Source organism: Rhea pennata, chromosome 22 (assembly GCF_028389875.1).
Source record: "Rhea pennata isolate bPtePen1 chromosome 22, bPtePen1.pri, whole genome shotgun sequence".
In the NCBI taxonomy this organism is placed as follows: domain Eukaryota; kingdom Metazoa; phylum Chordata; class Aves; order Rheiformes; family Rheidae; genus Rhea; species Rhea pennata.
Window position 1 is genome coordinate 7,173,984 of NC_084684.1, and position 18,618 is coordinate 7,192,601.

The 18,618-nt window shown below is 37.9% G+C and overlaps 1 long non-coding RNA gene across 2 annotated transcripts in view; it reads right to left on the bottom strand.

Moving 5' to 3' along the window:
• Window positions 1–1,864: 1,864 nt before the first annotated feature.
• LOC134149975 (uncharacterized) overlaps window positions 1,865–18,618 on the bottom strand; it is a 138,902-nt gene continuing 122,148 nt past the window's right edge. Inside the window, exons 8-11 of one of the 2 annotated variants that reach the window (XR_009960555.1) lie at window positions 18,102–18,158; window positions 17,845–18,005; window positions 17,691–17,749; window positions 1,865–4,180 (exon numbers count right to left, since the gene is read on the bottom strand). This is a non-coding gene — a long non-coding RNA (uncharacterized LOC134149975). Of the gene's footprint in view, window positions 4,181–17,228; window positions 17,750–17,844; window positions 18,006–18,101; window positions 18,159–18,618 lie in introns of those variants that run through there. The other variant, XR_009960554.1, reaches the window with a different exon arrangement.

An 18,618-nucleotide genomic window follows, 5' to 3' on the forward strand; every position in this document is an offset into this window, starting at 1 on the left:
TTGACAGCTGCAAGGCTCCCCAAGGATTCCAGACCCAAAGTGCATAGAGCAGCAACAGACATCGCAGCGCACTGAATATCAATGAAGCTCTGCCTGGGAATAATGTTGAGGCAAAACAAATTGCACATGTTCATCTGGAAGGCTATCACTATCATTATGCTTATTACTTCTATTATTAAGACATAAAAGAAGCCAAAAGCTCTTCTTGGTCTCGTAGAGCATAGAAGTGTTCCCAGTTCTGACCCACACTGCCCTCAATTAAATGAAGCTACAGAGGGTTAAGAAGATCTGCGCCATAAAAAGCAAACAAAAATTGCCTCTAGTTAGAATAGGAACAGAACTGAGGCCGATGTTAGTGAAGAAATTAACTGATGTCCAAATGGGACCTAGCTTTCCTGTGTCTTGTACCTAAGCGTTATGAGTGAAAACGCTATTGCTCTCTCCTCTCATGGTGATGGTAGGTGCTCTGTAGATCTGTAAATGATTAGACAAGGCACAAGCCAAGGCAGATCAGAACCAGAGTACAGCTCTGCTGGTGTGCATTCAGTCCAACATTGCAAATCTATTGAACTGATAACTGCAGAATTTAGATATTTAAGGCCAAACTCTGCTCTATCAAAGTTCACTTGAATAATTAACATATAAATCCTAACATTTGGTTTCTTGGATGAGTGGCAATAAAATTGAGCATCCTTTTCTGCCACCTGTAAATACAGGCGATTTCAAAGTCAAACACGTTAAACTGAATTTAGAATCTTTGCTTACTCCAACTTCTTAGGCTTTCTTGGGAACTCTTGGGCAGGATAAGCTGCTAGGCCAGTCTTCCCAAATATCATTCAAGTTGAAGTCAAAAACAGCATTAAACAAAACTTAAAGCAAAATGGCTTTAATGGTTATATTCCAAAATATTCTTTTGCCATTGGAGAGAAGGGAGGTCAATTAAAACAATATACCGGAACCTGCTTACATAGCAAATTTCTCCTGAAAAACAGATTTACAAGGGAAACTAAGCTCTGTGGTATCACCATCAACTCAGTCATAAGCATTATAGTAGAAGCACAATTGTTTGACTAGAACTATGGTAACTGTACAGATACTAACATGCAACTCTGCTTTATTAAATCAAACCTCCAGTGAATCTGTTATCACCATAGTAACACTGTAGTATTACATGGAAACATGTTGAACTACAGTTTGATATTAGCATCTGGTTAGCATCTGCACAGCTTGTTATTCATATTACTACAGTTGTAATCCAAGGAGAACAAAGCTTAAGTAAAACTTTAAGGCTAAATTCTAGTCTCAGATATGTTCTATTTAACATTCAGATCCCTGGTATGTACCCTATACCTGGATTTATAATTAGGGTCTTGGTGTGGTATTTAGAGGGTAGTGTTTGTACAACTCCTAGGATGCAAATGCACACATTCAGTGTTGTTGGTGATAAAACCCATGAAGAAAATTGTAAAACAATATGATAAATGCAATTGACCATCTCACCAGTACTCTCCACAGCAACCTAGGTTTGCTGGGACTGCTTCTAACACTCCAATGCTTTGAGTAGCTTCAAACAGAGCTTGTTCTATTCTTATTTATTTTAAACCACCTGTCACAACATTTTTCCTGTCTTCTTCCTCCCACATAAAGTGTGGAACTCTATTCACAAAATGGCACTAGCATAAAAGCAAAGTTAAAAAAATGTTCAGTCCGCAAAAAGTGACAGGTTTAATGCCCAAAATCTATGCACAGTCAAAAGAGTAAGTGGCCATTATTATATTGCTAGAAAGAGATTTTTTGGTTAAAAATAAAGAAATAAAAAATAGGCCTTTTTTGGCTTAAATTATAATATAAAGAGTGCCTTAAATCACAATATTGCTACATATGAAAAAACTCCCCCACCCATTTTTTTAATAAAAAACACAGTTAAATTTGTGTTAATTTCCACACAATTCTATTGAAAATATGCCATCCTTTCCTGGGCAAGATTTTCTGTTTCTGCATTATGCCATGCACAGTGATAGATGAATGATTTCAGGTAGATTACACTACTGGAAGCTGTTTGGAAAAGGAGATATCTTTATTTTCCTGTGTTTCTGCAGCACAAAACCTTAAGGAGCCTTACTTCTCAAGCAGTGTATTTAAGTGGTACAGAAATAGGAAAAGATAGACAAGTCCATATACTGATAGTACAGTTAGTGAAAAAATAAACAAGGATTGTCAAAAGCCTCTACTCCTGTAGCATAGTTTTTATGGATAAATTCATGAATCTCTGAATGATCTGCTCTAACTTAAGATTTTATACTAAGTTTACCAAGCTGAAGCTTAAACTTCTCAAATATTCCAGAGAGTTAAATAAAATACTGAAAACCTGTTTATTTTCCTTTGACTATAGAAGCTAAAGTAATCAAGCAAACCAACCAGCCAATCCATCCTCTCCTTTCTGGAAACTGTGGCTAACACAGCCTTTCCAGTCAAAGCATCCTTTACATCCTTTGGGAAGTAAAACAGCACGCAGTAACATAAAAATTTCTCTCAATAGGTAAATCCAGATACTTCAGTCAGTTGCCAACCACTAGCATTATAAACATACAATTTTACAGTGGATTAGATGTCCAAAAGTCATGGAATTAGATCAAAAATGGTTTTTGCTTTAAATTTTCTTATTTGCTTTTGGATTTTTGAGTATTTAACAACTCACGGAAGTCAGAACAGCAAGTTTTCTTCTGCAACTGCAATAGCTGGAAGTTTACTTTTGCTTCTTAAATACCATATAAGCTTGCTATATATTCCTATGATATCAAAAGATAGCTGCTTCAAGGAAAAATAAACAAGACCCACAACCATCATATATAACAACAACACTAAAAATTTTAAGAAAACTCTGCACAGCTGATAGAAGTTTGGCATTTAACATTACTAACAACTTATCTGCTATTCCTGCTTTATCTCAGTCACATAGTGCAGGCTGCCTCTTACAGAATACAATGTACTTGAGGCAGAATAAAAGAGCAAACTAGTGAGGACACCACCATTTTTTGCAATCACAAAAGACACATTGTGTAACTTTTTTCCTCCTCAATAAACTAAAGCTCTGATGAGTGGAGAAAAAATAATTGCATAACAGTGGAGTATTACATACACATGAACAAGGAGTCTAGTGCATTTTCTCAGAAAAATCAAACACTTTTTAAGACCATATATTGCAAACAACTGGAAGAAGTGGCATTTCTTTCCTATCCCATCACAGAAATCCATTACGTTACGGATTTCACTGCATGTTATGCTGCAAAGGCATTTATCATTTTTAGCACTGGCACAAATACGTACATGACATTGAGAGGAAATGCGTGGGTTGAGAAGATCAACTCATTTTGAAGAACTTAAAAGCCTATTATAACTACATTTCATGAAATTATTTCCATATGGATCACAAATCCATTTCTTTTAATATCTGCAGGAAGGATGCACAAATTGAGCAATGTACCTTCAAGGGTAGCAGTAAATTAGCCCATCTATACATAATATAGATGCAGAATAGATCTGAGGTAAATAGCCATACTAAAACAAGCACTAGTTTAAAATTCCAGCCTCAGAGCACACAAGAATATTTTGAGTGGCTGGGTTAGATCTTTTGCAATGAGGTAAAATATGCAGCAAGTGGTACAGTATTAAGTGCTTAACTTCCAGAAGTGTCTAGGCACCTAAATCTGTAGATTAGTGACATTTTCAACAGTGCACAGGTGCTTACTTGCCACTGAAATCAGTGGGCAGTAAAAATATCCCAGGTGAAAATATCCCAGGTGTTCTGAAAATCCTGCTAGGTACAGCAGCTTTTCTAACAGAGACCAATCTCTTTTAATTAATCCATTCCAACATGTTTGCCAAACAAATAAATTTAAACAAGTCTTGTAGTGCTTTGGTGATTATGGGCCTTCTGAGGTTTTATCAATTAGTTGAATGTTGGTAGGGTTCTTGGTTTCAACTGCAATGGGAGCCACAAACTCAAAAGCAGCAGTGCAGTTTGGGAAACATCATGGGAGAGTCTGCAAAACAAAGTGCTATTTCTGCTTCTGGTCTGCTTCTGTGTGACCTTCTGGAAGTCCTTTTCTTCATTATGGTTGTGTTTCCACCCATACCCGTATATGGGAAGTGAAGGTTAACGATACCTTCTATGAAGCATCTGTAACCAAAGGCAAATCCATACATTAACACATACAACTGACTTCACTGTTTGCAGCTGTAGAACTTATTCCTAAATGCTATGTAGTGAATGTCACAGATGAGATTAGAATAATTTCCAAAACATTCATCTTCAGCAAAGCAGGAAATCTTTTGGAGAATTTCTAATACGCAATCTGTATCAAAGAAGCAGAAATACAACTCCACAAATTTCCTTATATTCCTGAAGCTATTCAGGTTTGCTATTTTTAGTCAGTAAAAGATGGAAATTGGTACTAATCAATAAGACACTAGGTGCAAATCTAGAAAGCAGAAAAGTCAATAGTGTGTGTGGGGAAGGGTGCTAAGTGTGACTTCATTATGGGCCATATCTGGGTTACAGTTCTTGAGCTTCTTGAGAAACTACTTTTTTCATGAGGTAAGTTTAGGTCTCAGTTTAGGTCACATTTGACATTGATGAGGTTCAACTGTCAGAGCTTGCCATGCCTTGAAAACGTGGAAGTGCATTCAGTTTTTCTTCCTTCCTTTCTCACTATTAAGAATCATCTGCACGACCATAGCCATTTCCAGTTACTACTACCATGTATGGTTTGATGGAGCTTATGGGTGACAAAAAGACAAAAGAACACTCAAATCCATGAAATATACAGCTGTGAAGCTTTCTGATCCTTCCAAAGGTTTTATACTTTCATATCACAATATACAATACGCACACATAGCCTAAACAAAGCACTGTAGCTATAGTACCTATTAGAAGCTTAAAGAGGCCTTCTAAATTCATAGACACTATGTCTAGAAAGCATCTTCAAAGTCATTTAGCCTGACTTCCTGTATAATCCAGGCCAAGTAGTTCCACCCAAGAATTACTGCCAGTGAAACAGTTGCTCTTCTTAGCTGCCTACATGAAACTGAACAAGTCTTAGATTAAATGGCATGAGGGGAGAAGTCTATTAGGCTTAACCATGAGAGCAGGTGAAGCAATGCCAGCACTGTTGTGGGCAGAGATGAATATTACTAGTATTTTTGCATATATATTTACTTCCCATAGTCCACAATGAACAGCACTGTTTTGGCTCAAACTTCTGCCATAAACTAACTGTAATCTATTGCAACAGGCCCTGTAATAACTAAATGTACAGAGAGCAGCATCCATTACAAACTGGGAATCTGAAACAGTGGATTTTTGCTTAAAAAAAAAAAGCACATAATTAGATAGGTTAACATACACCACTGCTAATGGCAGACATACAGAAATAAAGCCCACCATAAAACAAATTGGAACCTGCAAATTTTCTTGTGTTTTTAGTCACATACTATGTTTATGGATACTTTTTTTCTCCTTAAAATGTCTTAAATACAGGTTCTATAGCTCCCTCCTGCATTTCACATAAAGCAACAGGCTAAGGCTAGTTAAAGACATAATCTTTCTCTTCATCAGATAAGAAGCAACTTTAACAAACACAATAAAGTTACACTAGTAAAAAGCCAACATAAGAAAATAGTCAGGCCTATGAAGCAAGGGAAGCCCAAGGACCCAGACTGAGCAGTGAGAGATTCTCAAAAAGTAAACGAGATGCCTCATACATACCCCTGCAAAAAAAGTAAAGCCATGTTAGAATAAGCCTCTTACTATTTTTCTTCTCTAATCTCCAGCAGTCCTCTCTCCGCTCTTCAGCTCAACTTTCAGGAAAAACTGCTGCCTCTGAATGACAATTTCACAAGCACCTGTGAGAAAACTAATCAGAACTAATTATCTGTTGATTATCTGGGACTAAGGGGTAACAGCAATTATTTCAGTGAGGAAGCAAGTTGCAGGGTAGCTTCTCTTCAGCAAAATGAACTAGGCTACTCCCTAAGCAAAAGCTTTTAGAGAGACAGAACCTCTTAAAGCACTTATTTGAAGGGACAGCTAACAGCCATCTGAATTACAGGTCGTTTTTAGAGAATGTTATGGAAAGCATTCCAGTTATAACCTCTATCGCAATAAGCTATCTAGATGTTTGAAGTTATTTTGCCACCTTCTTTTCTTCTTTATTTTTAAAAAGTGAAAAAAGGATACGAGTTTCCCAACACTTTAATGTGAACTATTAACATTCAGCCTAGTGGTAAGCTGAAATGGTAAGGTCTAGAAGCCAAAGTGCAGTGATGAGGGATTACCTAAATGCAGTTTACTTCTGTAGCTAACTTCAAGGTTTTGCTTTTCTCTTTTTACGCTTAAATACAACTCAGTGAAATCATTGCAACCAGAGATTTATTATTTGTAGCATTAATAATGGTATTTCTGACAGTAAGGTGTACATGCTCACCAAAAATAGGTATTGTGTTAGCTTTAGCATGATTATAAAATAGTAGATGATCCCTGAATTGTTTGTAATCTACTTAGACCAGAAAGATGAAGTGAGTAAGAAGCCAGCAAACAATCTTTGGTAATTTGGGCATGTGTCTAACATGGAACAAAAGGGAAAGGAATTGGTGAGATTTGATAGGATAAAGCAGTAAAAAGGAAGTTCAGCAGAATAGGCTATGGGTTGGAAGCAATAGTTGTGAGCCCAAATTGAAAGAATTCAATGAAAACTACAGAAAATCTCTGATTTTTTAACTGTACAGCCCTCATTTTATGACATAATAATTGAAATTACTTCCTCTTTTGATATCACAGAACATTTCCTTTGTGAGGGGGATGAATCCCTTAACTGCGAGGAGGAGCATGAACAATATCAAAGCATTACTGTTTTAATCAAGAGAGAGTAACATCAACACTAAAATTTATATTTGCCTGTACAGCCCAGATGCATTTTAACCAAGTCTCCTGAGGGATTTGCCTATGGCCAGACTGGTGCTGAACAGAAAGAACAGAAAAGAGGCTGGACTGCTGCCTAATGGGAAAAGGAAGGAATGATACAATTTTTTTTTAAAAGCAGCTCACCAGAGGCTGGCTCCCCATAGTTACACTCCCCTGCAGCTCATGTGCCTGGGAAAAAGCAGTCCAGGTATTTCTAATTCTTTTGTAATGCAAAAAGAAGATAGGCCTCCTGCAAGCATAAATAACTAGTCCAGGACAAAACAAAGTGCTTTGACATAGCTAGATGGACCATCATCACAGGAAAGCAGGTAGTAACATGGGGTCAGATTAACAATCAATATGTTAACTCTTAACACAATGAAGTTCTGTATAATTTGTCCTAAGCAGTGGATGCCTTTATGCCAAAAGCAAGCCTTTATGGATAGGTTAACTACGGTATGTTGTTTGGCAATCAGTTAGCTTTCAGGTGAAAAATGTTTAATGTAGAAAAATTCAAAGCTGACTTTCAATAGGTGTAAAACCTATTGGGATAAGGAAACACAAAAGTCAAATTTTCAATTGCTGTAAACTTGTGCAGCTTTAGTTTACAATAGTCTTCATTTTATTTTAACTGCTCCATTCCTTAAAGGAAACATTTCATGTTCTAGAGTGCTTGATAAATACCAAACTTTTAATACTTTTTTCTCCCCCCCTCCTTTTTTTAAGAAAAGTTCTATTATCTGGTAGTTTTTTGTATTGAGATCAGTATAAATGAAGCGTCTTTGCTTTGGAGTTTGGGAGTTGAGACAATCCCAGATGAATCAACTGGATATGCTTTAGCAGTGTAGAAAAGTGATTTTTCTCAGTTATCACTGAGTTTAGACGCATCTGTGATTACGTACATTTGCTGAAGTGGTCAAATCTTAAAAATTAGTAGATGTGTATGTATAATGGATCAGATATGAAAGCAAACTCTCTGTGAGTGTAGAATGTTCTTTTGTATATGCTTTGAGTAGTAACTTTTATTTTTTTTGTTGTGTCTTGTAGTTTAAGAAAAACATGACAGTAGGATTCTTACCATAGAACAATTCCTGAAGAATATGAAATACAGTGAGTGCTGCATACACTGGTTTCTGAGCAACATTAATATGAAATCTTGATTGATTCCTTTTGAAAGTAATAAGATGTGCAGGTTGAGGCACAGACATTCTCAGCAATGAATTATCCCCATTAAAATCAGATGAAAATTTAAACTGCATTGCAGCAGTTTAATGTTTTTAAGTAGGTGAGGAATTACAACAGGCTTTCAGAATATTTTACCTTTTGCAAGTTTTCAAAAGGTGAACTATATATCTGTTCAACTTACACCTTGAAAAATCAATGTGAAAGTTTGTAATGAGTTCGATGGTCTGTATGTGAATCTTTGACCTCTGACGGAGAGAGTCAGAGTTGGTCATCTTTTATTGCTTCCTTTAGATTATATTACAGATATTTGCTTTTGAAGCAAGAAGATGGGCTTTCCAGCACAGATTCTTTTTTAAAACCTCAAGCAGACATTAGCATATAGCATAGACTATGGATTTATGAACAAGACCAGATATCTGTCCTGTCTGCCTTTATGTTCCATTATCAGACTAATCTGTTTCAGTTGGAACTGATCCCGTAAGTGGGCACTTATGGAATAATCTGCCTTCAGGAAAGGTTCTTCCTAAGCAGTTATTAGTAATCACTAATCACCAGTAATCAGGTGCTTTATGTTCTGGGTCATGATTGCTTTCCCTGATTTTTAAAGGTAATTGTTGCTTGTATTTGTTCTTATCATATGCTTATAGGCACAGATCTTTGTTCTGAGTATTACAGCATTCTGTACCTCTGTTAGGTGAAGGGAAGATACTGAAATTAAAACCAGAACAAATGTAGCAGCAGGACTGATTTTCCAGGTCCAAGACTAATTTTCAAGTTTTCTTTAAAATAATTAAACACAAAACAAATACTGGTTTCTGGCATAGCTAAATTACTGAAGAAGTTGGGTCCTTGCACAGGCCTGTAGTGCTTGTACTTTGATCTGCTCCTAGATACTGGTGATGTGCATACTGAAATGCCAAAGCAAAACAGACAAATGAGAAAGTATGAGCTAATCCTGTAAGACACTGGTTTAATAAGGACCAGAAGCCCATGAGAATTCACTTAGCTAGAGAGAGCTGAAGACTTGAACTTTGTAAGTAGCTCTGGGAATCATGCTGGATAAGACCTTACATACTTGAAATTAAAAAGTATGGCCTCGTTTCATGGTAGACTGTATCAGTAAAGTTGTGTGAAGTTTTATCATGACTTGCTGTCTGCTAGGTAAACTCCATTACACCCCATAAAAACTTTTGATAAAATTCACATTGAGAGCAAATCATAATGAGGAAGAGGAGGAGAAAAGGCCAATTTTAATAGCTTCTATATGACTTTTCATAAAATTCATGGTTCTCCTCTCTATATGATTTATAATAAAGTTCTTAAAGAGGATAAACTGGGGAAAAGAGAATCTAAGATTACATGCATAAAAAAGACGCAGACAAAATACAACTGTACAGAATGCATTCTATTCTGCTCCAAGAAAATTCATGGACCTGCTTCTATAATCTTGGGAAGAAAGCCAAAGAAGATTGGAAATACATAAAATACTCTAAATAACTGATCTTACTGGGAGGTTACACTAGTACCTTTTATCCTACTGGTAACCAGATGTTTCAGAAAATATCTAGAAGTGAAATGCTTGTAAAGTCACTAGGAAATAAAGTGGAGAATCATTCTCTTCTTTCCCTTCCAGACTGTTATCAACCAATTTATCTAGCCACCGGTACATGCATATAAGTTCCCTGTAATACTGCAGCCAGACTGCCTCAGGCTTTTGATCTTAGATCTCACATAAGCCAAGTAGGAGTGGATTGAGTTAGCAGTTGAAAAGGAGCATGCTGGGGAAGAAACTGAGTGCTGCAGCAATTGCTGCAGTGATGTTGTGGGTGGCACTCCTCCTGAACCAGGACAGTTTTGGGTTGAGGAATGCTATGCTGCTGGACAATACTGTCTTTTTAGACAGAAGGTGAGAGAGATCATTTTGACAATGTGGGCATTTAATACCTTGAGTACAGAGTTGCCTGAAATGGCTGCACTTTAATGATGGCTGATGTCATGCCTTAACAGATTTAGACCCAGTATTTCAATTACATACACAAAGCAGGATGCAGTAGGCTCAACAAGACTGCTTCAGCGCTGCCCTCAGAAATCTAACTGCAGTGGCCCAAACACTCAATGCAAACCACAATCTGTACGGTACTACAAAACGTTCCAAGATATTACTGTAACTACAACTGTGAAGGGGTTAGCATTGTTCCACCTTGTTAACTACAAATCCTGTGCCCCTTTTAGAGATAGCTTTCTCCAAAGAGAAATCCTCTAGCAATCTCTGTCCCCCTTCCAACACCCCTACACAGAAAAACTGGAGCATGCCTCCTTGAAACTAGCCTATTCAGGCCACAGATGCTAAATGAATTCAGCAGACAGACGGAGTAATGGAATGTCAGTGTTCCAGTCTGTTGCCTTGAAGCAATAGGTTTTTTTGTTACTAATTTCTTGTTTCATTTTCCAGTGCTGCCTCTGGGCTCCATACTTTAGATGCAGTACCCTTGTCAGTCTCGCTAACCTAATTTGGAAATAATTAAATTTTAAAATATTAAAGGGATTATAAATACTTCCCACCACACTTCCCCCACCCCCTTCCATTTTATTCTGTCCCTCCAAAACTGCTGAATTTTGCTTCAGGACTTAAAATGTGTTACTGCAGAATCGTATTTGTTACTGCAGTTTCCTTTGCAAATGCTGGAGAATATCTGAAGGGAAAAAAAAACAGGGTTAATTCCAGTTAAAGGTGCCTAGGAGCCTTATGAGATAAAGAGCTTTTTACCACTCTGGTATCTTAGAACCTGATCTTACTCCCATTGGAATTAATGTTAAAACTCATACCTTTAGAACTGAAAGACTTTCAGTCACATCTGAGTCTGCATAATGTCACAAACAAGGATCCAATTTATCATAACCAGATTATATTTACCATTATGCTCCCTACTACTTAAAGAAAATAACTGAAACTTGGCAGTGTCCCTATATATAGTATCCAGCTCTTGAATGCTATCATCAGCAAAGCCCTTTACTGATTTAATTTTAGACCTCACAGATGCCAGATATCCTCACAGATACACTTTGCATTTCATTGCTGGGAAGACTGAGGCAGAAAAGTGATGCAACTTGCTAAAGATCAAATAGCAAAATGAAAAGCAAACTGTGAACTGATCCTAGAAGCCCTGTCATACAGACCCTAGAAAACACACTGTCACCTTCATGTAAGGCTGTTTCAACTGTCCTCAAGCTACAAATACCTGTTTGATGACTCTACCTGTATTGTTAGGCCAGTGTGAGACAGTGAAGAGTGTCCTAGTTGTTGCCATGCTTTTATGGGTTGAATTACAGACTTCTAATTTAACTATAATGCTGGCATTTATGGGAAATTTCTTCAGAAGACTCAAAATACTTTACAGTGTTGGGGGGAAAATCATTAGTCCTTGTTTAAAACCTGAGATAACGAAAGTCAGAATTTTCAAACTGGTTAGCATCCACAACAAAAGTCAGAATCCAAAAAACCTGTTTTTTTCTGTTTTCTGTAAGAAGCATCCAGATTTTCAAAAGTTCAAGATCAAGTAGCTCCCATTGAGAACAAAGGATAATCTCTCCTTGTTATATCCCATTTACTAAGGATAAAGCTTGTGCCAATGGATAAAAACTGAAGATTTTGGATGCTGAATGTCTGGATATGCTGATATACTTTTATACAGGCTGATAGAATTTTAAGGCTAGGAAGAACAGTCTCTCCCACATACCACAGTCTAGACATTATCATCAAGTAATTTCTTCTTTTTTATGCCATAACAAATACTTAATAAATGTATGTATTTAAAAATCTCAAAATAGGACCTAAATTATTACGATAATGTGTGTCCAGCTCTGACTACTGGAATCTTTGAAAACATTATTCCCAAGTTCAGAAAGTCACATTGTACATCTCACAATAGATGGTGGTTTCCTAACTCTCAGGCTTGTCCTCTTATGGGTCCAATATGCTGTTATTATTTTAAGGCTACATCTGGAATATAGTCTATGAAAAGAAAAATGAAACCACTACCAGCTCATCTATGCCATCTTTGTCCCACATTTCCATCTTGAAAACATTCTGCTTAGCTTCAGATCTTTCTGGGTCATCAGTGGTTTGTTTCAACAACTGCACTCCAGACCTCACTGAGACTTAACCAATCATTTTTGTTTATGGCTTCTATTTCCTGCATATTTTTCTCACTGATTGCATTCCACAGCTCACGCCACATCTCAGATGGAAAAAAAGAAGTAGGGGAAGTAAGGGGAATCCAGTGCGTCACAAATTTTGTGTGTAACACATAAGCTGAGGTTAAGCATATCATGGGAACTGCTCTCTAGGAACTCAGACTTCCTTTTGCCTGAAGGAGTCACCAGAGTACAAACTACTCTCAGTTTGCTTAATGATTTCTATGCAAAAAATACTGATATAGTATGGACCTCCCCCCACCAAAGTTACTGGGCTATTCCAAAGACTATGGGGACATATTAAAGGTGGCAATGCTGTAGTTTTTCCTATCTAGAAAATAAAGTTACAGAAAGTAGAAACAGTTTTATATTGAAGATAAGTAGGTCTTAGTAATGTGAGTGCTCCAGACAAGATACTCAAGATACTGATCTCTGAAGATTGTGTCTCTGTAAGTTTGTTTACCTTCCAGAATAAAATTGTTGCTTTGTGAGGGGACATAAAGACACATATTTTAGATTATTTGAGTTTCTAGTTCTCCTAGAATTGGTGACTATGTATGAATCACCAGTTATATTAAATATTTAGGTCAGAGAAAAGTATACAAACAAACAATACAGTATGCAAAATTAAGGTAATTCTATCAATTTCTCTAGAACATGTTTTTTGGAGAGGTACTTTTTCTGATTAGTATGTATTCCTAAGTCGCTTCTTTTTCAGAATCAGTATAGTTGCATGCTCAGAGAACAAGCTTTTTTTTTCACCAGTGTAAATCCTATGCCTTTTTCAGAATCATTTTATGACACGATTTAGGAGAGAAATGAGCCTCAGTTAAAGTGGAAGTGAGGAGCAGTAGTGGCAGTGTCAAAAGGTCAGGAAGATTGTATTGTTGTAGGATTCTGCAACTGCAAAAGCATGAGCTACTCTGTCTTGAAATAAAGGAACTCCTACCTAGGAGTCCCTGGTTAGGCATATGACAGATATTCCTTTTTTTTTTTTTTTTCCATCAGGCAAAGAAGGGATCCATAATGCAGTGAGTTATACTAGGGTTGAAGAAAAAAGCTTTTAAAGGATAGCAAGTGATGCCATACGTTTTCATTATGGAGCATGCTATGCAAAGATCTGGGTAGTCAGCTCCCACCAACCATCTGGAGAGAGAAGTCACTCAAATTTAAGTGCTGAACCTGCTGTGGCAGACAAACGATGCCAATGAACCACTCACTGCTCTCCCCCTGTCTGTTTTCCTGCCTTTTGCTGCAATAGAGCCTTAAAATAAAATAATCTGACTACCACTTTCCAAACACCTGCTTCCAAACACCCCAGCTTCCATATGCAGAGTGCACTTCATTCTTTGGACACAAAAGGGAAATGTCATAGAAATGAAATCTGTAACACATGAAAAAAATGCCTTTTCTTTACTGAGTGCTTCATGTCCCCATGCTAAACTTTAAATTCTGTTTTATGTTTTCCTGATTCCTACCCCCTGTTTAATGTCTTTTTGACTCCTGTTTAAAACTGACCTTGGGAACCCAGCAAGCTCACTGGCTTTGCCTTATGTAAAGTGCTAGAAAGAGTTTAACAGCTTTGAAATAAAAGGAACTTTCAACCATGTTGCCATAAATTGCTTTGTTGCCTGTAGTCAGCAAGAATTAGTTTACAGACTTTTGAAGCCAGAGGGCATCAATTGCTTTGTTTTTTCTCTCTATCAAATCTATCCTCCAGTGACTTGTTTTACACTTGCAGGCTGCTTTGGGATGCTCAGCAGATGCTAAATGGGGCACAAGAGACATATCAAGCCCCTTGGCATGTACATATTTTTAAATCAAATAGGCAACGATGGACAGAGGAATCTGCGCTAGTGAATCAAATCTTCCTAGCTTGCTCTGTTGTATTGTCATGCTGCCTCATTGTAGGACTAGAAAGTAACTGACTGACTGAAGTAGAAATAGCTTGGGGTCAAATTCGATAAGCCTCACCCATATAACTGCGAATTTCAATGGGCTCACTGGGATAGCTTGTATTATAGCAGATCATTTTATGGGTGAAGACCTATGAAAAAAATACATAGGTGGGGAATAATCTAATGAGAACAGAGTAGAGATGATGTTTACTACAGAAACAATTTGGTGCACATCAGCTACGAAGAAAAAACAAGTAGTATGTGGAGTGCTGTTTCCAGAATAACAAAGTGATCAGCTCCTAACCAGGAGAAGGAATGTTAAGCCATCTAATAATGTGGGATGAGCTTGTTTTTTCCAATAATTAATGTGATGAAAACCCTACCAAATACAGGGGGTTATTGTTAGTTTTTCTGTCCTTTGAACTTGTCTGTATACAGAAATTGCACAGAATTAGCCTAAATTAGATAGGGTTATGAGTAGCAGTCCCAGCTATTACAACCTTTCCTAAAAAGCAAATAAATATGAAAAAAGATAAATGAAAAAAGATGAGCTTGCTTCATTGTAAGAACTGACTGGCTGCCTGCAGTTCTACCTAAAAGTAGAGGAATAAAACCTATCAGGAAAAAAATCTGTAGTATAAATGGAACTTATTTGTGACCAAGAAACTGACCTAACTTAAGCTGAAATAATTAACAATACGTATAGGTTCCATATTTGCTATAAATGATGAACTATAGTGAACCATTGAGAATGTAATATGGGAAAACTGAAGTATTCAAAAATCACAAAATATCCAAAATGGTATTTTAAAACTTTGGATTCTGGCACCTCTGCTGTTGAAATGTCAGAGCTGCTTAACAAAGCTCAGTGAAGGCCAGTGCCATGATTATAGCTAATACAGCAGTTGGGAGAACTGTGTTCACCCTCTTTTGTCAACACAGATTTTCCATGAGTTCTGCCAACTGATTTAGCTTTCCTGAGTGTCAGATTCCTATCTATCTGAAATGCAGGGAGAATAATTCTCTCCTACTTAACAAGGATATGGAGTACATAAATTCATTACATCTTGTGAGACAGTCAGATAGTTTAGCAGTGAGAATTGTGAAAGCCCCTGACATGGACAGGGAGTCTTACTTGCTTAAGCAAGCACTTACTGAAGAAATGGTAAAGTCAGCGGAGTCCATGATTTGTGCTCTTCTGTGAAGCAAATGTGCTTGCTGTAAAAGGTTTGAGAAATCTACCCTCACATATTGGAAGTTTTTTCACAGTTGGCTAACATTTTTGGTTCTGGCTTCCTGCTTGGATCAACCTCTCTACTTTTATTCCTTTTTCACTTCCAATACATCCTCATACAAGGACATCAGTTTGCCTTGTATGATGGTGGTAACGACAGCAGTAAGTAGACTGTCCCGGCTTGCTGCCACTGCTGCAGGGTTTGACTGTCTCCATAGCTCAGCAACACGTGCAACTCCTATTAATAAAACAGTGTGTGCTGGTGGAATAATGCCAGATTGTTCTCATCTTTGTGTTTCGTAATTCTTCCTATAGCCTTTGCCCTGCAAACAGGAACAAAGGTTTCCCCTGTCTGATGTTACTAACTGTGGAAAGGAGCTGTTAATAACTCAGCATATCACTTCTGATGGAAACAGCATGTTGGGAAGCAAACCAGCCTCTTGCATGACTACCAACTCATGCCTTCCTCTTCCTCCCTCTCCCCCCCAGCGCACAGATGCTGAGTTCATGGCCCCAGGTTCATACACACAGGAAATACAGTAGTCAGTGTTTCAGACAGCAGCCATCAGGAGATCTTTGTATGATTAGGCTTGGTTTCTGCATGAAATGAGAGTGAGACAGCATGGCAGACACAGGTGCTAGTTTCCTTTAGAAATGTTGCACAGTAGCTGTTGTCCTTCACTCCATGAGTGCAGAGCCAGGCATCTACCTAGTAAAGGGAATGCTACTAAGCAGTGGGATCCATGCTGCTGTCTGTCATGTACACCGCTGTGATCATTGGACATTTAATCTTTAGAACATGGAAAGTTGGTTTAAATCGAAAGAGATACTCTGAAAAGTTTACGTGAAATGGGAGCACGGGGATGTTTAGTGTTTAGGGAGGAAAGAGTTGGGGAAATCCAGAAACTGCAAGTCATGGCTAAATAAAAATCTGATTTAGGTTTTACTCACTACTTGATCAGGCAAACCTCTCAGAGAAGTTACGGGAAATCTGCCTGAGAAAAGAAAAAAGAGCTGTATCTTTGATAAATGGTGACAGCTATTTTTTTGCAGGGACTAGAGGACAAAAGCATACTGCAAATAATGTCAATCCTTGAAAGGTTATTATGTGTTCTGCAGAGAGAGAAACTGAGATACCAAGGTGCTCTAACTTCCCCAAGGTCCCACAGGAAGCTAAGCGTCCTAGCATGCAGCCCTGTGTATTGACTAGTTGAGAAGCCTATTTTTCATCACTAGACTCAAAAGACTCTTCACTGCTTTGGTGATGTGCGTCTGATGATGAAAGCACAAATAAACTCATATTCTAGGAATTGTCTCTTAATTCTTTAAGGAGGACATATGGTAGAAAACAAGCAGTTAGAGCAACCCAGCAGGGTTTGCAGCATTCCTGTACAGACATTTGCATATAACCAGTTAAACAATATTTCATTTTTGAAATTTAATTCTGGATTAGCACTGGCAAGTTTGATAACCCTAACAGGGGAACAAGAGGCTGGCACAGATATTTGAGTGATCCTAACATGCTCCCTCCTCCTCAGGCAAGCTAGCTACCTGCAGTGGAACTATAGCATAGCAGTAGACCTAGTAAAACTCAGCTGCTGACTTCATGCAAAACTTCATTAGCTGTAAACTTACTTTGCAGAATAAAGAAGAGTTAGTTCACATCCAGATCCTATTTACTAGATCGTATCAATACGATCGTAACAACTACATGGTCCTGGTTTATGCTCAACAAATAAAACACTGAAGAAGCATAACAAAATGAAGTCCAGATATAAACAGCTGAACTGAAAAGTGCAGGGTCCTAGAAAGCTTTAGTAGCTCTCTGCACTAAAGCCAATTACAGAGAAGCATTCTGAGAGTGATTATGAGATACTGAGTATCTATCAGAACTGAATTTTGTGTTGATAATGCAGTTTGTTAAAAGCACAAAGAAACAAGGACTTCTTGATATACACCTCTAAACCTTAAAGGATTTCCCTCTGTTAATTAATCCATACAATGCATATTTGGGGTATGTTGAAGCTCACAAATGACTTACTAAAGGTTACCAAAGAAAAAACCCAGTGACAGTTTTGAATAGAGCCCAGACTGACAGTTCCCTGGTCTTCGCAGAAAGTCATAGTGTTTCCCCCATGCTTGTAATCTTTAAAAGAGTTGTGTAGGTTGTGGAGAGAGAGGAGGAAGGACAGTAGTTTGTGGTAAGCTGCTTATTAACCTTTTCTCAGTTACAGAAATCAGGATCAATGAGCCAAGTGGTTCTGAACAGTCATGGACCTGAAAAGCAGCAGAAGAGTCAGATCAGTGATCAGTTAATCTTACTCTACAGAAAGCTTGCAGGGTTATTTGCCTCCCACAAGCAAGCATCATACCTGATGATTCAATCACAGTAGCCTTCAGAGACTTGGGATCCATACATGGCAGAGAGTGGGGACTCTGCAAGCAAAGAATGCACAGGACAGCTTGTGTCACATCCTAATTTCCCTTTCTTAGTTGACAGAAGATCAAATGCACTTGTGCTCTGAGGTCTGTCCTGTATAAATATTCCCAGGAAAAAAGTAAATGCCAGTACACTTGTGCATTTCCCTGAGATATTCTTCTCCCCAGCTGCTATGCTGACAGTACTTACCAGGAAGCAGACATTTCATTCTGGCTCACTGTTCTGCTGGAGGGAGACAAGATGCTCCTAAGGCAGAGAAAAGGAGGATAGCAATTTAATTATCAGAATATTAATCTGTTTATTTATAGATACATGTACACACACACACACCTATGCAGAAAACTGAAAGCCAATTTACTCTCACTCTGTAATTGAATGAGTTAGTTGAACTCTGGAATCTTATTCAAGGGACAGGGCTGTGAGAGAGTGGGGAGGGAGTTTAGCACAAGGGTTTTAATCGTCATCTAGATGGGTGCTGAAACCAGGTATCTGTTATGAGGAATAAATAAAAAGGGACTGTCTTAGTGATTTGTTTTTTCCAGCAATTCTGGCTACAGTCCATCTGGCCATGACTGGCTTGAGCCCCCACAGGACTTTGCAGATGACAAATAAAATGTCCCCAGCCCCAGGACAGATGCCAGCCCACTGTGGCATAAATAGGAATGAAGGTATTCAGAGATTGAACAACTGTGACTAAGTACTAAAC